We start from the raw sequence: 22,407 nt of genomic DNA, 5'->3' as shown, positions 1-22,407 counted from the left end.
GTACACGCCATCCAAGCTCTGTTTGACTCAATGCCCAGGCGTATCAAGGCTGTCATTACGGCCAGTGGTGGTTGTTCTGGGTACTGATTTCTCAGGATGTATGCACCCAAACTGCGTGAAAACGTAATCACATGTCAGTTCTAGTGTAATACATTTGTCCAATGAATACCCGTTTAGCATCTGCATTTCTTCTTGGTGTAGCAATTTTAATGGCCAGTAGTGCAAGATTCAGATACAGAACCCCCGTATGAGGTACTAGAGGAACGTCGCCCGTTTCTCCTGCTTCCAATTACTTTATCGCGTCGGTCGTGTCCACGAGAGCTGCGAAGAAGAGTGCGGGGCGACCGGGGGGGCGGTGTTCCTTGAAAGGCGGCGCCTGGGCCACCTCGGCCGGTCGTTAGGCGCGGCCCAGAGCTCGTTACGCGCCAAATTGGCTCCGGAAGCAATCGCGGGGCTGCCCGCCGGCGGCCGTGTGTTCCAATCTCGCGGCCGTCCGCCAGACCGCGAGTTAAGCGCGCGCGGCCGCGCTCACACACCGCCGCCACTCTGCCGAGTGGACCGGGCCGAGCGCCGCCGAATGAATATTGCAGCGCCGCTTTCTTCCATTACCTGCGCCCGCGCGCCTTTCTTCTGCCGAGTGCACTCTCCTTATTTTCTTCGCGTCCACCTCTACCTCCCCGTCCCTACCGTTCCAGACGCCGTCGTATGCCGTTGTGTTCGCCCCTTCAGCCACCGACCCGAGCAGCCCTTTTATGTCGAGTTCCTTTCAGGCAGCCACTAGCAGAGGTCCGGCGTGCCTCGAGGCAGTGTGGTAGGACCGCTGCTATTTACGATACCCACTGCTAGTCATTAAAATTGAGGCAGCGGCAAAGACAGCTAACGAAATTTTTCTTATTGTCCTTGTTGTACAGCATATGAAGTCCACGTGATTTCATTTGTAGGTGATTCGGGGGTGTACAGGGTAATTTAGTACACACTACTACCAGCTCTGGGGCGTAACAATGGCTCTAACCAGGCTGGGCATATAGTCGAAATGACAAGGGGAGGCCACAACGCAAGAATCACCATTTTACTTCAGACGTTGTACACTTTCAATACTCCATTAGAAAACATAATGGCGCAAGTAGTAAGGCGTACTACTTAGGCGATTTGCAGAAAATCACAAGAGAATTTTCATTCGTCAGTGACGTATCTGTGCGTTTCTACCTTAAGCTCGAACTGGCGGCGTTCATGTAATGCGTTCAAATTGCGTAATTCGTTGGGTCGCTGGATCGAGTCCAGCTCATGTTTTTTAATTTATATTTTTTTCAACACTGGTAATATTATTTCCTACTTATTACGTTTGATAGGTAGTAGGATGAAAAGACACATGTATATCCGCCATCTTTTATTTAATTTCCAGCGTCATTTGGCTGTTTACTGATTTTAATTATTACGACAAATATCATGCGACTTTTATTTCCATTGCCAAGTAAAATACTTTATCAACCGCCTCCAGACTAGTTCGTATTTGACTGATAACGAACGTGAAATTGCTTCTCGTGAAAATGCCGTTAAAAGTCAGTCAATCATATATCGCTACTTTTCGGCACCGAAATTTACGAAAATGTTGGGCTATGCATGGTTTTCATTCAAATTGTCGGAACAAAGAGAAATTTTTCAAACTTTCAATGAGATTTGTTTTTCCGTAGAAACTCTGAAGATTCCTTGTTCATACGGGAAAACAGCATTCATTCTATGTAGTATTGTATGTTAACACAGGACCTAGATACGACTGAGAGGTTCCGTCCCCGCCACAGCCGCAGTGGTCCACAACCCCACGACGACTACCGCAGTCCACTTCACCTCTCCGCCGCCCCACACCGAACCCAGGGTTATTGTGCGGTTCGGCCACCGGTGGACCCCCCAGGGAACGTCTCACACGAGACGAGTGTAACCCTTATGTTTGCGTGGTAGAGTAATGGTGGTGTACGCGTACGTGGAGAACTTGTTTGCGCAGCAATCGCCGACATAGTGTAACTGAAGTGGAATAAGAGGAACCAGCGCGCATTCGCCGAGGCAGATGGAAAACCGCCTAAAAACCATCCACAGACCGGCCGGTCCACCGGACCTCGACACAAATCCGCCGGGCGGATTCGTGCCGGGGACCAGGCGCACCTTCCCGCCCGGAAAGCCGTGCGTTAGATTCAAATGTTATGGTCATCAGTCCCCTAGAACTTAGAACTACTTAAAGCTAACTAACCTAAGGACATCACACAACACCCAGTCATCACGAGGCAGAGAAAATCCCTGACCCCGCCGGGAACCGAACCCGGGCGCGGGAAGCGAGAACGCTACCGCACGACCACGAGCTGCGGACGCCGTGCGTTAGACCGCACGGCCAACCGGGCGGGCCATGTAGTAGATATCGTTTCCGTGTGTGTATGAGAAATTTCGTCCTGCAACTTGTAATGTTGAAAGCGCATCCGACAATCGTACATTACCCTCATATTCTGGCATATTGTAACTCATTGTGGCACTCGATTCGGCGATCCACCGATACAGAGCCTGAAGACTAACCACATGGCCGCCGCCACTAACCACATGGCCGCCACCATCTCACGATCAGGATCCCAGTGCACCGGTACATCACTGGTACGATTTTCTCGAAATCGCCTACATAGTACATCTTACTACGTGCACATTATATTGTCCTAACGGAATACTAAAAGTGTACAATGCCTGAAGTAAATTCGTGATCCGAACCTCGCGGCCTCCACTTGTGAGGGTGGATAAGGCGTGGTTCATGGTTTCAAAACTGGGTAAGGCTGTGACATTCATCAAATGGAACTACGGTGCCAGGACTCTCTAAAAAGTTTACAGACTGTAACACTTTTTCTTTTCATAATCAACTGCCAAATAACACCAGAAGGTAATTCCAAAAAAAGATCTACAAGTAGCTTGTTTAGCCGCTGGTGTTACAGTCCCCGGCGTTTAATCACAACAAACCGTATTGCAAATGTGGCGTTTTGGAGAGCCTTTATGAGGTGTATGCTAGTTTCGTTGCGTGCATAATGCTTTTCTTGTTTCCATTCTGAAATTGCAACGTTTATTTTCTTCCGTGCGTATTAAGCCCACGGCGTCTATGAGTTCGCGCGATGAAGCAGCGACGTTTCCGTGGCGTCACTCATTCTGTGCTTCTCTTGGCTAAGTCAAATCTAGCAGCCGCCACGTTAATTTAACCCTTTCAGGCCCTTTGGTCACAATTGTGTACATTAAGTTTTACTGCCTCTTAGTTGCAACAGAAATATTCTTCCACAGTGGAAAACTTATTTACACATTCGTGGTTACCCCATCTTCTTATCATGTACAAGTACTGCAAACTGTTGGGCTTCCCTATAAAAATGTTAACAAATAAATGTAACAGCGACCACCAGCTTGAGACCGCCAGAATACACGGAAGGGGCTGGTTATTTATATTCCACTGTATAAATGAACATTATTATTAATGTTATTTTGAATGGTGATTACTGAACGATCACTGAATCTTCAGTTTACTTATTACAACAGCGAATATTTCAAAATTAGTTATTTTAATCCAGAAGAAGAAGCCAAGTGTATGAACTATATTTTGAAACCGTGTACATATTATTGTATACATCTTCCATCAAAAATCATTAAAAAATCCCCTAAGAGCATTACAGCATAAAGAAAAATTTTCCTTCCATGATAAATATCTCGGGGCTGAAAGGGTTAAGTGTTTGAGGATCTAACATCCCATGTTTCGTCATTTTCGTATATACTTACGTATTACGGAAACATGTAGTTCGAACAATGCACCACATTATACACTGAAGAGCCAAAGAAACTGGTACACCTGCCTAATATGGTGTAGGGTCCCCGCGAGCACGCAAAACTGCCGCAACACAACGTGGCATGGACTCGACTAATGTCTGAAGTAGTGCTGGAGTGAAATGACACCATGAATCCTGCAGGGATGTCCATAAATCCGTAAGAATACGAGGGGGTGGAGATCTCTTCTGAACAGCACGTTGCAAGGCATTCCAGATATACTCAATAATGTTAATGTCTGGTGAGTTTGATGGCAAGCGGAAGTGTTTAAACTCAGAAGGGTGTTCCTGGAGCCACTCTGTAGCAATCCTGGGAGCGTGGGGTCTCGTATTGTCCTCCCGGAATTGCCTAAGTCCGTCAGAATACACAATGAACATGAATGGATGCAGGTGATCAGACTGGATGCTTACGTACGTAAAACCTGTCAGTCATATCTAGACGTATCAGGGGTCCCATACACTCCAACTGCACATGCCCCACAGAGCTTCTACCAGCTTGAACAGTCCCCCGCTGACCTGCAGGGTCCATGGATTCATGAGGCGGTCTCCATACCCGTACACGTCCATCCGCTAGATACAATTTGAAACGAGACTTGTCTGACCAGACAACGTGTTTCGAGTCATCAACAGTCCAATGCCGGTGCTGACGGGCCCAGGTGAGTCGTAATACTATGTGTTGTACAGTCATCAAGGGTACACGAGTGGGCCTTCGCCACAGAAAGCCTATATCGATGATGTTCCGTGGAATGGTTCACACGCTGACGGTTCCTAAGGACCCACCACTGAAATTTGCAGCAATTTGCGGAAGGGTCACACTTCTCTCACGTTGGACGATTCCCTTCAGTCGTCGTTGGTCCCGTTCTTACAGGATCTTTTTCCGGCCGCAGCGATATCGGAGATTTGATGTTTTACCGGTTTCCTGATATTCACGGTGCACTCGTGAAATGGTCGTACGGGATTATTCCCACTTCATCGCTACCTCGGAGATGCTGTGTCCCATCTCTCGTGCGAAGACTGTAATACCACGTTCAAACTCACTCAAACCTTGGTAACCTGCCATTGTGGCAGCAGTAACCTAACAACTGCGCCAGACACTTGTCTTTTATAGGCGTTGCCGACCGCAGCGCCGTATTCTGCCTGTTTACATGACTGTATTTGAATACGCTTGCCTATACCTGTTTGTTTGGCGCTTCAGCGTAGATCATCTCCAAGACGTGTCATTTTTAGCGTCATTTTTAGTAAGGTTTGTTGTGCTAAGTTGTCGGGAAATGTGACGTGACAGGCTAAACGTGTTACCTCGTATTGTGCCTCTGTCAGGCTGTAGCGTTTGATCTTTTGTGGAAGTAACTGTAGCAGATTATCAACGGAGCTCCGACTAACAGTTAGCAGATCACTCACCTGAGAATCTTCTGTCTCAGGCGCCGGAGTTCGACCCTTCTGCAGGTGTTTCGTAGCCTGGTAAGAAATTGTTTCACAAAAGGGACAGTAGGGTGTCACAGGTAATGAAAGTCGGGGTAATTTGGTGAAACATATATTCATAAATGAACATATGAATTCAGAGGTAGATCTGTCACAAGTATTCATAAATTGTTACACACGGAACGTAGCCGCTGGGCGCGAGCGTACTTGCTGTAGGACAAGTTGAAAGTACACCGGATCACTCACAAACTCGCCTTCAGTATGGCGACCAGTCCCCAGAGAGAGCACAGAAATGAAATAGCGGTTATCACTATAACGAGAGAAACTAACAATGTGACACAATGACCCGGGTTCGATTCCCGGCGGGGTCAGGGATTTTCTCTGCCTCGTGATGACTGGGTGTTGTGTGATGTCCTTAGGTTAGTAAGGTTTAAGTAGGGAACTGATGACCATAGATGTTAAGTCCCATAGTGCTCAGAGCCATTTAAACCATTTTGACACAATGATTTTATCTTGGAACTCTTCCATTTGGTCCCTGTTTGCATAGAAAAACAATAATATCAGAATATTGAGTCCGCGTTGATGCAAAACACTTTGTTATATGTTTATTTCATTATTCTCCCAAACTAGTTTCGGCGCCAAATATCACCATCATCAGTGGTATTTTTAAATCTAAAAGATGCAGAAAATAGCATGGTTATACAAACACAGTTGCACGTTATTACATTTACTTTTTTGAATATAGTTTTCTATGGACACTTTTATACTACCTTATTTATTATATGTTGCAGCATGTTTTAAGCAATTATTTTCGCTGTCAGCGACGTATTTTCTGTGCGCTTTTTGTTTCTGTTGCCGTTTTTTACTTAGCGAACATCATGTCATCTGCAAACATGTGAGCGGCTGTTAGTAATCAAAATACTAAAAGGTGAACTTCGTATGTCAGCAATATATATTTTGGGTTGTGGTAGTGTTGTGGAAAACCAGTTATTTGGTGTGTATTGAGCTGTTACTTAGCTATTCGTATACTCTCGTTCGTTGGATGGTATGTGGCTGCTATTATACACAGAAAAACAAAACTTTCGCACTCTGTTTCTGATCCAGAACATTACGCCATCTTGCTGTTCGCATGTGTCGCGTGAGGTGTATCGCATTTGGCGAGAAAGGCTATGAAAAACTGTAGCGCGAATTGCGACGACTTGCGTTCATTATTTATGTCTCTGTGAGTGATGTGGAAGTGGTTCTTTTGCGTGTGTGTGGTTTCTGTTCTGCGTCGTTGGTCAGTTCTCTCAGAGCGGTAAAGAGTGTGTTGTTACAAATTGTTGTGTTTTCGTTTATTACATTTTTCCCTTCGAAAAACAAATGTGTGTGAAATCCTATGGGACTGAACTGCTAAGGTCATCAGTCCCTAAGCTTACACACTACTTAACCTAAATTATCCTAAGCACAAACACACACACACCCATGCCCGAGGGAGGACTCGAACCTCCGCCGGGACCAGCCGCACAGCCCATGACTGCACCGGCCTAGACCGCTCGGCTAATCGCGCGCGGCCTTTCCCTTCGACTATAGCCTTTTGTATGTAGTAATTTTCTTCTATTGTTAGTTGTCGGTATAGACTGTTGCTGTTTCTCAGAATGTGTAGATCGTTTCCGATATTAGTTGGGTTATGATTTTTGTTCATTAGACGTTCTGCAAAAGTTGAATGCGTGCCGTCACTCTTTAAGGCTCTCATGTGCTCTGTGTACCTCGTTCGGAAATTTCTGCTTGTTTGCCCTATGTGTCACGCTAACAGCAACAGGGGTCGGCCAAAATAGCTGTCAACGCTACTTGCCGGTCTGCAGCATTAGCATCTTGCTGTACAGACGTAGCGCTAACGCAGTCACGACCGTCGTAATTGCGGAGTGCTTCAGAAACAGCACGAGTGGTCCTAGATGACTAAACCGGTGCAATTCCCAGGGTAATGGGAAGCACTAGCCATTAAGAGACAGTAACTGCCGTACTCCTGTAGAAACTGCAGCGGAATGGGCCTGGATAGCTGCTTTCCAAGTTATTTAAAGGCTCAGTCAATAAGCTACAGTGCATCTCAGCAGCGATACGCGAAAGTGTCCTCGTAGCCAACCTAACGGGGCCGAGAGGTGGAACAGTTCCTGCTGTTCTGTCTGGCTGGAGTGGTAGAGTTCCGGCTCCGGGTGCCCTGAACTCGCGAGAGTCCTCAGAAATGAAATGAAATGAAATGTCATGTGTCTACGGCCTCCCATTGGGTAGACTGGTCACCGGGTGCAAGTATTTGTAGTTGACGCCACTTCGGCGACTTGTTTGTCGATGGGGGTTAGATAATGATGAAGGCAACACAATACCCAGTCCCTGAGCAGAAAAAATCTCCGACCCAGCCGGGAATCGAACCCAGGCCCCTTTGCATGACATTCTGCCACACTGACCACTCAGCTATCGAGGTGTACGGAGTCCTCAGAAGGCGGGAGAACCGTGTGTGCTTCGCGACAGAGTGACTCCAACGACGATTTGAAATAACGGGCAGAACAGCAAGCTACATTTCGCCATCTTGGGGATTTTCTACTTTAATTAAACGGGGAATGCTAAAATTATCCTGCCCCCGCTAACCATCGGTATTCAATGTAGTCAACACATCGGTAGTATCTGCAGACTTGGAAAATTAATTTAATGGTGTTAATTCAGTGATCAAGTTTGATGAATTACTAATTAATTATTCGAATTTTCGAAGTTAGGTATCAGTTGGAATTTAAATGGAATTCGAATTGTGATCAAAATTAACGGAAAAATTTTATTTCTCTTTCTTCCCTTGTGTGATGACTGGTCTGGACAGATGTCGTGGCCTTGCCACATGATTTACAAAGTCATTGCATCACAAGTTTTTTTCCTTTATTGTAATTTAATTCCCCTCCCCCAGCCATTAACAAAAATACAAGGGGAACTCTTACGTAAAAAACAGGGGTAAAAAGGGAGACATAAAAATACAGTAAATGGCGATGATGGGAGTTAAAATATACAATAATATGGGGACATTTGGGGACAATTAAAAAGTCAACATAAGGTTAAAAGTACACAGCTGGCAATTCATTGCATACCTAAAATCACTGGAGTCAAACGCAAGGTAAAAGTCAGCCACAGCATAAAATTCACACTCAGCGAGACACTTAAAAAACAAAAGCACTGGAAACGACGAAAGACTCGCAAAGAATAGAAAAACACTGGTAGGGGCCTGCCGAGGGACTGGATGTTGGAGAGGAGGGAAAAGAAGGGGAGGGGGGACGGTGGAAAGAGGAAAATGGGGGGGGGGGCACCCCAAGAGGCAGGAGATGGGCAGGTTGGGAGAGGAAGTGGGAAGACAAGGTAGGAAAGCCTGCAGAGACACTGAAGGGGAGCATGGGAGAGGGAGGGGGTGTAGGAGGGGAAAGCCACTCAGGAGAAGGGAGGGGGAGGAGAGGAAGCCCTGAGGAGGAGGCAGGAGGAAGGTGGGGTTAGAGTTGGTAGGAGGGTTAAACGTCAGGGCGAAGCTCATCATCCTGGAGGGGTAGGTGCTGGAAGTTGTGTTGTGAAAGAAAGTGGAGGATGTGGAGATGGAGAGAGGTGGAGGGGAAGGGTGACACCAGGGGGTGGGGGGAATCGAGTCAGTGAGGAATATACAGAGTGCAGATGTGTTCAAGGAAAAGTAGAAGGTGGGAAAGAGGATGAGGTCGTATAGGATGCGTGTGGGGGACGGAAGGCGGATACGAAAGGCGAAGCGGAATGCATGGCGCTCAAGGATTTGGAGGGCATTATAGAACCTGGGAGGGGCAGAAATCCAAGCAGAGCTGACATAACAAAGGATGGGGTGGATCAAGGATTTGTAGGTGTGAAGGATGATGGAAGGATGCATTTCCCACGTCCAGCCAGACAGGAGTTTCAGGAGGTGGAGTCTGTTCTGGGCTTTGCGTTGGATGGTAGGAAATGGGGAGTCCAGGTGAGTTGGCGGTCGAGGGTGAGGCCAAGGTATTTGAGGGTAGGAGTGAGGTGGATAGGATGGCCATAAATGGTTAGATAGAAATCATGGAGACAGAAGGAGTGGGTGGTGCGTCCTATGATGATCGCCTGGGTCTTGGAGGGGTTGATACAAAGGAACCAATGGTTGCATCAAGTGGTGAACTGGTCAAGGTGGGTTTGGAGGGGACATTGGGTCCGTTGACGGGCAGGATAAAGGGCTAGAAAGGCGGTGTCATCAACAAATTGGAGGAGATGGGCAGGAGAGGTTAGGGAATATCAGCAGTGTACAGGAGATAGAGGAGAGGGGAAAGGACGGAGCCTTGGGGCACGCCAGCAGAGAGATAGAAGGTACGGGAGTTCGAATTGTGGATAGTGACATAGGAGGGACGACGGGAGAGGAAGGAAGCAGCTAGATGGACGAAATTGATAGGGAGAGCATAGGTCTGGAGATTGAAGAGGAGGCCAGGATGCCAGACACGGTCGTAGGCGTACATTACAAGGCTCACGACATATTGTAGTTAGTCACATGAAAATAAAATATACGAGAACTCAGACACAAGGAAGTTACATAAATAAACTTGCTAATAACGCACAATACCACGCAAACGCCACCAGGAAGCAAGGAAATTCTTGGCAATTGAAGAGGATGGCTCATGTTCCGCACCCTAATTTCCTTCATTGTACGTGAAAATGTTGCTAGGTGGAGATACGAGTATTACCTTACACTAGTGCACTCTAGCGGGATATTTACAAACTTAACACGCCTTTCCTACTGTGGATAGCATTACCAACGCCAGAAACAAAATGGTAACTTAAACACTATCAAAACATTAATACTCGTATTAAACGTCAATTAATGACGATGCAGAGCAGTATACCACCAACATTGCCAAATCTAGATTAACATGCCGATCCCGTGAACAGAAGAAGAGTCAGTTTTCACAAGTTTTAAACTGAATAATGTAATTGTTGACTCAAGTAAATTTTTTTTCCCGATATGTGTTACAGTTTTCAAAAATCATAAGCTTGAAATACTAAATTACGCAACAAATTGTCAGAAAAATAGCTGAATAGTATCTAAAAATAAATTTATTAAATCTAACGTAAACTTCCCACCACTGCTCTGTATAATCACTCAAAAACAATTCTTAATTCAGTCATTTCGTTAATAATAGGTTACGTGGAGTAGAAAAAAAAAATACCCGGAGTAGTGTTGCTGCGGTTGTCAGGTACTCTCTGGCTAGCTTAAACAACTAAGTGAGGTATTTTCTTGTATGCTTTTTCATATTTGAAGTATTTAAGTTTCTAAAATTGATTTTGCACCTCATTCAACTAGTTTAAAGAAATCTGCTAAGTTTCACTTTCGACAGGCGCCATCCTGTCTGCTGTTTCAGTAATTATATACGTAAACTGTTTTAAACAAAACAGTCCAAGAAGCAACAATTGAATCGAATCGTGAAAACAGGGGGGTTATAAGTGAGTGAACTGCGAAGCAAACATCGCGAAGGTTGGCGGAGCGCCGCAATTGTTTTCGGACGCTCATCCTATCGCTGGCATGCACACCGCCAGTTCAATTGCCGGCATGTTGATGATCACTTATTCAGTTGTTGAAAGTGTTGTAGCTGAGTAAGGTGACAAAATTTTTTATAAGAGGCAGTCGGATGAAAACGAGACAGATGAAGGAACAAAGTTAACAGTTTATTATTTGAGAAGTAATCGCCATAATTGGTAATACATTTATCCCACTGCGGGGTCATGATTGTTACAGGCGTGCACCTCTTCGTCTGAAGCAAATGGACGGCCACGAATGCGTTTGTTCAGGGCTCTCAAAATATGGAAATCGTCTGGGGAGAGACGTGTAAGGGCTTCCCAGCGAAACTTCTGCAGCGTAATCGAAATAAACAACATGTGGGCGGGTATTAACCAGCAACAGAATGATACCCTCTCAATATATATCTACGTTTCACCTTACGGCGCGCTCCAGTATTTGCAAGAATAAAATAAAAAGGAGCAGGAAACAAGCACAGTTCTGGTTGAGAGGACAGCAGACACCCCCCCCCCCCCCTCCCCTTCGACACACCACTTCGCCTCTGGCGTGACTGCACATCCCACAAACAGTGTTATGAGCCATTCGCAAGCAAAACTGCGCGTCTTACCACGAGACATGTTTAGTGGTCATATTTTAAATGTCTAAGGGAGGAAACTTTGGTAACGTGAAAAATAAGATATCTGTATCGCAAGACCAAAAACACAGGTATTTTTGTGTCGTGACTTATCGCTAAATTTCCTTGTGCATAAAATAATTGCGCTGTCTGAATAACACAGATTTTCTACTGACCTTATAGTGTTGCACAGTTGTTCAGTCTTCAAAGTGTAGGGTTGAGTTTTCAATGAACTGTCCAAACCAGAGTGGAACACAACAAAGTAAACGTCTCACTAAAGCCACTTTTTCACAATCAGCATCACTTCTGCATTCAGCCAGCCCAACATAAAACACCACTCTGATTACATTTTCAAACGATCGTGCTGGTACGTCAGTGTCATAACCTGGCTTATGCCAAACGTATTCTAACATAGGCATATGCTTCGGTGTAGAAAGTTGATTTTGTACCGCAGAGTTAAGTCTGATGACGAAATGACGGTCGTCTGACATTACTTGTCGCTTTTCACTTTGCAGTATTACAAAATCAACGCTCTTGTCGTGTAGAGCTTACATTGCCTAAAGAAGTACACATCAGGAAATTGGCAATATTTGGTTGCCTGCGTCTCTTACACCTTGAATAGGTGACCATTCAAGTGGCTATCGTGGTAATACGCGCAGCAGTTTTCCACGTGAATGGCTCATAGTACTGTTTCTGAGATGAGCTATTTATGTTCGAAGCCCATTTCTGAGCGTTACTGGCCGTTCGAGGCTACGTACCTTCCTTGTCAGCGTACTACTACTACGACGTGATCAGGCCTAGTGGACCGCACGCATCTACAAGTTTCCTCCTCCACTGTATCCTGTCCATCGCTGCTATCCGCCATCCGTTCACATCTATTGACACTTGGTCTAAATCTTCATGGAGTCCATCCCTCCCCTTCTTGAGTATCCCTGGCGGTCTCTTTCCTGTAGGTGTGAAATCCAGGAGATTCCGAGGCCATCTTTGATCCTCCATCCGGGCCACATGGCCGGCCCAGCATTCGTTTGGCTTCGACAGTTCCTGCTATGTTGGGCTGCTGGTATAGTTCCTCAAGCTCTTGGTTGTATCTGATCCTCCATTCCCCTGTATCTGCATCCCCTTGTCAGTCACGAAGACTAATCTTCTTGCTGCACACATCGACGGAGCCTCGTATGAGAGCACCGGTTGTTGGTGCCTACATCACAGTAGCTGACTCTTGCCGCCTTGTTTTCCAGTGTTAGCACATTTCTCGGATATCTGTGCCAAACGTTTCAGCACCAACTGCACTCATCTTTTGAAGATTTTTCGAATGTACTTAATGAAAGTCGCGAGGCAACGGTCTTGCCGCAGTGGATACACCGCTTCCCGTCAGATCACCGGAGTTAAGCGCTGTCGGGCGTGGTCGGCGCTTGGATGGGTGACCATCTGGGCCGCCATGCGCTGTTGCCATTTTTCAGCCCACACTGGACTCGCATTCGGGAGGACGACGGTTCAATCCCGTCCCCGGCCATCCTGATTTAGGTTTTCCGTGATTTCCCTAAATCGTTTCAGGCGAATGCCGAGATGGTTCCTTTGAAAGGGGACGGCCGGTTTCCTTCCCAACCCTTCCCTAACCCGAGCTTGCGCTCCGTCTCTAATGACCTCGTTGTCGTCGGGACGTTAAACACTAACCACCACCACCACCACCACCACATTCAATTGAGGAGCTACTCGACCGAATAGTAGCGGCTCCGGTCACAGGAAACCTTCATAATGACTGAGAGAGCAGTGTGCTAACCACACGCCCCTCCTATCCGCATCCTCAGCTGAGGATGACACGGCGGTCGGATGGTCCCGATGGGCCACTTGTGGCCTGAAGACGACGTGCTCTAATAAAAGACCCCGGTTGAATGGTGTGTTACAACAGTTTAATTTAGACTGTTTACAACAAATTATACATCAAATTGAAGATAAACACATTTTTTCTTACAGATGTTCAGTATATGCACCTTTGGTTACGTGGCACACATCCATTCTAAAATACCGTTCTTCCACTGAACCTAGAGGCCTGACAATACGAACTGTTGCGAATCGGATGTTAGCAGTGGTACTATGGGCACACACATCTCTATCCCGTCTTCCACTCACGTCACAGCATCGACGTGCCGGCTTGACTGGTGTTGTCAGAGGGTCACCTGGAAGATGGAATGGCGGGGCGTGGTCTCCGGCGGTGACAGCAGATTCTGCCTGCACGCAAGTGATGGTCGTTTGCGTATGGACGTGAGCGTTGTCTCAGAGAGCTTTCGTCCAACACACAATGGCCCCGCATTTGGGAGGACGACGGTTCAATCCCGCGTCCGGCCATCCTGATTTAGGTTTTCCGTGATTTCCCTAAATCGCTCCAGGCAAATGCCGGGATGGTTCCTTTGAAAGTGCACGGCCGACTACCTTCCCCGTCCTTTCTTAATCCGATGAGACCGATGACCTCGCTGTCTGGTCTCCTCCCCCAAACAACCCAACCCCAACAATGGCCCCACGCAGTGCCTTATGGTCTGGAGTGCGATGAATTACAACTCTTCTTTACCTTTTGCTGTTTCTCGAGGGATCTCTAACCAGCACTCGGTATGCACAGTATGTTTTAGACCCGTTCTGTTGCCGTTCTTGCAACAGGTAGCTGATACATTTTTCCAAAAAGATATTGCTTGCCCACTTACTTCCTGTGAATCTTAAGGTGCTTTGCAAGACGTGCAGAAAGTTCCTGGCTAGGATGATCTCCGGGAGTGTCTTGAATCAACCTCGTGTGGGATACGTTGGGACGAAAAGTGACTGGTGCGACTCGTCAGTCAACAACTCTGATAGAACTTCGGGAACAGTTCGAGCAGGCGTGGCATCACGTATCCCAGGACAGTAATCGCCATCTGTACAGTCGACTGGATACCACAGTCAGCGCGTGCATTGGAGCTCGTAGAGGCTGCACCATTTTGTGATATAGATGTTTCAGCAAGTGTCGATACCTGGTATCTCAGAACCGCTTGTGGCACTGCTCTGTAAATGTAATCATTTAATGTACTCTATATGCGCTGTTGCAACAACAAGTCTTGAGTAAATTGGGAACTGAACCGTGAATTTACTTTCAAAACCTTTTCTTAAGAATTTACTTTATTTACTAGCGATTCATCAAGAACATTAACACATTTAATCACACTATGTGAACGTGGAAGTAGATGCCAGTGGGTAACTGATGAAAACAAATTAAATTTCTTTCTACAAATGGAAATTTTATTTCTAAAAGACCCCACCCCCTTTTTATTACAGATTTAACATTATAATCAGAAAGCACCCTCAAAATATCAAGTTACAATTTTTTTCAGAGGCAGAAAGAAAAAATATTGACAGTATGAGCTTTCGGGCTGAGAACCTTGCCGCTGCCTTTTGACACGGCCGTAGTCACGACCGCTTACAAGAACCTCTGAAAGACTACACTGGTGCAAATCTGCAACACACCAGATTAAACTAAAAATTTTAACAACGCACACAAGCACATAAACTATGCACCCCGTAGGAGGGACGGAAATGGTACAAAACGAAACATTAAAAAAAATTAACTTACCACCGATGGTGCAACTTGCGGTGGAAGGGCGGCAACTTAATATACTAAAATGACCATTTAAATAAAAACCCATGAAATACAGTCTTACATGAAATATACAAACATGCTCTACATTACACATATACCGCCTCTCAAGATGATAAGCAAGATAAAAACATATTTCAGGAATTCAGCCGTTACACTTCAAGCAATAAATTCGTTAACACCGAATCCGACAAACATAACAGAGGCAGCTATTAACGTACGGCAGGCCGACAGACAGACAGACAGACACTATTTGCCTAACAAATGCGGACGAGAGACAGACGAGCAAGCTGGGGACGAGAGACTGACCAAGAACACAAGTAGAATTTAACAAGTAATGAAATAACATATCACGAATCACTTAACTTTTAGTAAACTGCGATGTCTGGCGAAGACCTGGCGCAGCACGCCGTAAACGCTCTCCCGAACCGTCCGCTTCAACGGACGCAGGAAGGCGCGCCGATCTCCCGTCTCACGGCGCCGCAGCTCGCACCGGCCAGACCGATGTCGTGGGTTGACTCCTGTTGCTCTCGTGTCGGCCGCGAAGCCACTACCCCTCGCTATACGGCGCGGCCCACTGGACTGACGTGGCGACCTCACATGCACCGACGCTCAAGGCGGACAAGTCATGTTGTGTCTCAGTGCGGGACCGACCAACCGATCGATCCAACCGCCAATGAGCATTGCCTGAACAACTCGAGCAGATTGGCGGCCTAACACATGCTAGCAGTCCGGACGACAGACAGACACTTACTGCCCCACACTGACCCGGCTGACCAACTGACCAGACTGGCCGAGGCTGACAGACTGCCCCCTTGCCGAGCTCATAGCGCCCCTTAAATGCACGTGAACAGGCAACTTTTCCCCTTTCCCACCAGAGGGAGACACCAGAGCTGCGACTGCCACAGCGGCGCCACCGCCAGAAACGGAAGGCGACTGCTTTACACTACGCGCTGCGGCGCGCTCTTCAAAACAGCAAATTTTACCACGGCTCAGGAACATCTAAAAGAGTGTGCTAATTATTTTCGGCAGTGTATTTTTGAATCTTCATGTATGAGTTACCATGTAAGTGAACGAATGATCCTCCACAAGCACAGACGCGTGAGAAACACGAAGCCTGCTTCAGTAGGGAGCTGCTGCTACAGTTTACAGTGCACAGCGAGAGAGGCAAATGAAGTGTTAACATGAACGGAGAGCAGAACAGCAGCTAACGAAGAGGATAAGACCGCCTCAGGTACCACCGACCGCAACTGCTGTTTTCGAGGCGGCAGGCGGGCAGCAGCAGACTCCGCTCTGAGCTTGGAGCGGCTGGGATGGGTCGCTGTTTGGTGAGCGCCTGCCGGGAATTGGGCGGGAGGTAGCATTTAATTTGCATCCCAGTCGCGGCTACACAAGTAATCAGGGGCCGACTGCGCCGCAAGAATTGGCCGCCCAGCGTTCCGCGAATAGCGGGCGCGTTGCAGGTGCGCCGTGGGGACGCAGCCCTAACGCCAATTCCACGTTTTTCTGTTCCACACTCAGAGTCGTTTCGCGGTTACCAAGGGGACCGACGCCGAGGTCTGCTCGAGAGGCTGTGCCTATTTTGGCCATGTTGGCATAAAAATTCTGATCAGAAGATTCCGCTCTTCTTCTTCGTCTTCTTCTTCTTCTTCTCTTTCTCCGTCTCTTCTGTGGGTCGTCACTGTTATGCGATTGAAGTAATGTTGGTTTTAGTTGGTGGCCATATGCCATTTGTAACCACTCCTCCTGGAACGGTATCTACGGGTCTTCAGCTTAAAAGAGGCTCCATCACTTGGTTTATTTTATAAGTAATATTTTATTACATCGTAAATTGTTATAAATCACAGCAGGTTCAAAAAATGGTTCAAATGTCTCTGAGCACTATGGGACTTAACTTCTGAGGTCATCAGTCCCCTAGAACTTAGAACTACACTACTGGCACTTAAAATTGCTACACCACGAAGATGACGTGCTACAGACGCAAAATTTAACCGACAGGAAGAAGAGGCTGTGATATGCAAATGATTGGCTTTTCAGAGCATTCAAACAAGGTTGGCGCCTTGGCGCCGGTGGCGACACCTACAACGTGCGGACATGAGGAAAGTTTCCAACCGATTTCTCATACACAAACAGCAGTTGACCGGCGTTGCCTGGTGAAACGTTGTTGTGATGCCTCGTGTAAGGAGGAGAAATCCGTACCATCACGTTTCCGACTTTGACAAAAGGTCAGGTTGTAGCCTATAGCGACATTGCTGCTCGCGTTGGTCGAGATCCAATGACTGTTAGCAGAATACGGAATCGGTGGGTTCTGGAGGGTAATGCGGAACGCCGTGCTGGATCCCAACGGCCTCGTATCACTAGCTGTCGAGATGACAGGCATTTTATCCGCATGGCAGTAACGGATCGTGCAGCCTCGTCTCGATCCCTGAGTCAACAGATGGGGACGTTTGCAAGACAACAACCATCTGCACGAACAGTTCGACGTCGTTTGCAGCAGCACGGACTAACAGCTCGGAGACCATGGCTGCGGTTACCCTTGACGCTGCATCACAGCAGGAGAGCCTGCTATGGTGTACTAAAAGACGAACCTGGGTGCAGGAATGGCAAAACGCCATTTTTTCGGATGAATCCAGGCTCTCTTTACAGCGTCATGATTGTCGCATCCGTGTTCGGCGACATCGCGGTGAACGCACATTGGAAGCGTGTATTCGTCATCGCCATACTGGCGTATCACCCGGCGTGATGGTATGGGTTGCCATTGGTTACACGTCTCGGTCATCTCTTGTTCGCATTGACGGCACTTTGAACAGTGGACGTTACATTTCAGATGTGTGGCTCTACCCTTCATTCGATCCCTGCGAAACCCTACATTTCAGCAGGATAATGCACGACCGCATGTTGCAGATACTGTACGGGCCTTTCTGGATACAGAAAATGTTCGACTGCTGCCCTGGCCAGCACATTCTCCAGATCTCTCACCATCTGAAAACGTCTGGTCAATGGTGGCCGAGCAACTGGCCAGAGGTGGTTGTTCTGGGTACTGATTTCTCAGGATCTATGCACACAAATTGTGTGAAAATGTAATCACATGTCACTTCTAGTATAATATATTTGTTTAATGAATACCCGTTTATCATCTGCATTTCTTCTTGGTGTAGAAATTTCAGTGGCCAGTAGTGTACTTAAACCTAACTAACGTAAGGACATCACACACATCCATGCCCGAGGTAGGATTCGAACCTGCGACCGTAGCGGTCGCGCTCACAGCATGTGTTGGAAATGATGTCAGTCTATTTTTATGCACTTGTCCACACGTTTGACCATGTTCCTGGCTACTCTTCTTAGTTTCACACTCTCTGTTTCGTTGATCTACATCTACATTTACATGGATACTCTGCAAATCACATTTAAGTGCCTGGCAGAGGTTTCATCGAAGCACCTTTACAATTCTCTATTATTCCAATCTCGTATAGCGCCCGGAAAGAATGAACGCCTATACCGTTCCGTACGAGCTCTGATTTCCCTCATTTTATCATGGTGATCGTTCCTCCCTGTGTAGGTCGGTGTCAACAAAATATTTTCGCTTTCAGAGGAGAAAGTTGGTGATTGGAATTTGGTGAGAAGATTCCGTCGCAACGAAAAACGCCTTTCTTGTAATGATTTACAGCCCAAATCCTGTATCATTTCTGTGACACTTTCTCCCATATTTCGCGATGTTAGTTTTCTGTTCCTGTAGGGTATGTGGATTTCTCCTGTAAACGACATTTTTGAAATATCCCAGACAAAGAAATCTGGACTACTAAGCTCAGGGGATCGTGGCAGTCACCATGTAGAAGTGATTCCTTCATCAAAAAAATCCTGTAGCATCAACATAGTAGAGCGTGCTGTATGGCAAGTGGCGCCGTCCTGTTGCAACTAGCAGTCACAAATGGCTCTGAGCACTATGGGACTTAACATCTGAGGTCATCAGTCCCCTAGAACTTAGAACTACTTAAACCTAACTAACCTAAGGACATCACACACATCCATACCCGAGGCAGGATTCGAACCTGCGACCGTAGCGGTCGCCGGCTAAGATTCAATGAAAGTGTGCGGGTTGTGATGACCCCAGGTCCAGTAGGTCTAGCTGTTAACATAGCCATCAAGATGAAACCAAGCTTCATCCTAGAAAAACACTTGTTCTACAATACCAATGTTGCTTCTAATGAGGGTCTTGAAACACTGACATTAGTAAATCCTTCTGGCGTAATCAGCATTATTCAGCTCGCAGAAAACCTGCATGCTGTACGGATAGCATTTATTGTTCTGAGTGGAGTGTGGATTGAACCAAGTTACTGCATCTCCCGCGGGGACACTGGTAAACAAGAACAAGGGTCAATTACGACCTAACAGGCGTACGTCTGGGACATGTAGACTACGCCACTGATAATGCCTAACGACGGACGTTGAGCATTCGGCGTAGTTGGCCGTCAGGTACATCTCGGAATATAGCTGGCAAGTCGTAGGTCCCGCTGCAGTGGCTTCCGACCGGGCTGTGACAGACTGCTAAGATCCGGCGCATGAATTGGCTCAGAGCTCAGGAGAAGCGAACTGCCGATGTGTTGGCTTGCCTTGGCCTAAGGAGGCAGGGCGCGAAGGAATTAGTGCCGATCCAGTTCCGCACACCTGACATGGCGGAGAAAACAGGTTCCCGGCACGAAGCCCTTGTCCTGCCGTCTGTCGTACTTGTTGTGATGACACAGTCCGGAGAGCCAACGCCTCATACATATGCAAACCCGTGATGCTTCAGTGCCTTATGCGTTGCCAGTCGCCGGAGGCGAACAGTGAGTACACGGCACAAGTGAAATGTTGGTTTCCTGGTTTAATCTTCGCAGAGATTTATGGGGAGATGTAACTGCTGCTTTAATGTCCTGAGTGATCTGTGTCGTTAAAAGTGACCGATGTCTGACACGTTTCTTGTCTAAACTGAATGTGTTTCACAAAAATTTTTGACTAACTTCTGAATGATGCTTTTCACTGGTGCTTCCTTTTCAAATTTCTCCGTGAAATTTCGTCGACACACATCATGAGATTTTATCACAAAATAAGTTTAAATTACAAATACCTGTTGTTCAACAGTTCTTTCCAAAGATGCTACCGAGCGAGGTGGCGCAGTGGTTAGACACTGGACTCGCATTCGGGAGGACGACGGTTCAATCCCGCGTCCGGCCATCCTGATTTAGGTTTTCTGTGATTTCCCTAAATCACTCCAGGCAAATGCCGGGATGGTTCCTCTGAAAGGGCACGGCCGACTTCCTTCCCTCATCCGATGAGACCGATGACCACGCTGTCTGGTCTCCTTCCCCAAAACAACCAACCAACCAACCAACCAAAGATGCTATAACTAAATATGACCTCGATACGTGCAGGTGGTGCCATCTCTCGGGCTTTGTACGGACTTTTCAAAGCCCCCCCCCATCCCCCTCTCGTATTAAAAGATAGGGCCCTTTTTAAGGTGAACAATCGATGTGTACGCCATCTGCCTGCGTCTAGAATAAATCTGTGTTCAGGTCTGAGAACGTTTCCCAAATGTTTGCTTAATTTGTATCTAGGGTGGGACGTGGGGACCAGCGCGGTATTTATGCAGATGGAAACCGCGTAAAAATCACATCCAAGCTGGCCAGCTCAGCAGCCCTCGTTGTTAATCCGCAGGACATATTCGATCTCGGGCAGGCTTGTCTCCCCGTATCCCAAAAGTAGCGCTTTAACGCAGTCGGCTATCCGGATATATGAGACTATGTACAGATGTCATTAATCAAACCTTAGACATCCCCGTACTGTGTTATGCGATGACCAGTAACACCCCCATCCGTGATTTTATAAGGAATCGAACTGCCGTCTATTATACGGCTTCAAGTATCTAATTACTTTGCAAATTACTTAACGTGTTAAATGTCTGACGTTAAACATGTTAAACCATTGTGCTTGAGGACGCAAACACTTATTACACTGAGGTGACAAAAGTCGTGGGATAGCGATATGCACATATAATACGGCGGTAGTATCACGTACACAAGGTATAAAAGGGCAGTGCATTGGCGGAGGTGTCATTTGTACTTAGGTTATTCATGAGAACAGGTTTCCGACGTGATTATGGCCGCTCGACGGAAATTAACAGACTTTGAACACGGAATGGTAGTAGGAGCTAGAGGCATGGGACATTCAATTTCCTAAATCGTTACAGAATCCAGTATTCTGAGATCCACAGTGTCAGTAGTGTATTGAGAACAGCAAATTTCAGGCATTACCTATCGGGAATATTACTTTCAATGGAGAACCCCTGAAAGTGGTAGACAGTTACATTTATTGAGGGAGTGAAATATCTAGTGATGGAAGAATAACCAACGAAATTAATAGGAGGTTACACAAGGGAGGCAATTTCTACCTAACAGTAAAACACCTGATTTGGAATAAGAAAGTTTCAGAAAAAGCAAAACACCTTATGTATAATAGTTATTACTTCCCTGTTGTCACCTATGGAGGAGAAACATGGACGATGACAGAAAGGGACTGGAGCAGACTGCAAGCAGGGGAAATGAAATTTCTCAGAGCAGTTAAGGGAAAAACAAGAATGGACAGAGTAAGGAATGTAGATATTAGAAAGAACCTTAAACAAGAAAGTATGAGAGAAGAAATCGAAAAAGAGAGATTAAGATGGTACGGGCGTGTTAAGAGGATGCGTGGGCAGAGACTCCCCAAAATTATGGAAGAACTAAAGATGAATGGAAAAGAACCTAGAGGGCGCCCAAGAACACGGTGGAAAACCGGAGTGAGAATATCTGTGTAAAGGAGAGGTGCGACCTGGCAGCAAGTGGAGGAAGAAAAGTGGTGGGAGGACCGAGCCAAATGGAGAGGACTCGTCAGCATTCAGACCCGACAGTAGCTGGAGTGGGATCCTGATACATACATACGAGGGTTGGAACTTTAATAGTGGCAACTATTTATTTACAGCTCGTACAAAAAAAATTCGTGTTTCGAAGTTTTACAGACCTTCAAAGTAGTCACCAGCATTGTGTATAACCCGTTGCCAACGATGTGGAAGTCGTAGGATGCTCTCAGCAGTGCCAGTTGTGTTGACAGTTGGAGCGGCGCGGTCAATTGCCTGACGAATTTGTGGCAGTTCTGAAGCGAATGCTGTGAAGTGTTTTCTTCAGTTTAGAAATCGAGTTGGACTTACGAGGGCTTAAGTCATGGAAGTGCAGTAGGTCGTGCAGAAAGTGTCATCGCTTCTGTCTCTATGCTGTTCATTTTTGGAACACAACCTACAACCAGCTTAGAGACAGAAGTGATTGCACTTTCTGCAGGACCTGACCATCATTTCGCAGGACAATGCCCAAGCACG

The 22,407-nt window shown here is 46.6% G+C and overlaps 1 protein-coding gene across 1 annotated transcript in view; it reads left to right on the top strand.

Moving 5' to 3' along the window:
• The window catches only part of LOC126413153 (uncharacterized), a 1,175,329-nt gene that overhangs the window by 998,149 nt on the left and 154,773 nt on the right, over positions 1–22,407 (top strand). The window lies entirely within an intron of this gene.

This window comes from Schistocerca serialis, chromosome 7 (genome assembly GCF_023864345.2).
Source record: "Schistocerca serialis cubense isolate TAMUIC-IGC-003099 chromosome 7, iqSchSeri2.2, whole genome shotgun sequence".
NCBI lineage: Eukaryota > Metazoa > Arthropoda > Insecta > Orthoptera > Acrididae > Schistocerca > Schistocerca serialis.
Note: the sequence above shows the minus strand (reverse complement) of the source record. Positions and strands in the feature narration are given on the sequence as shown.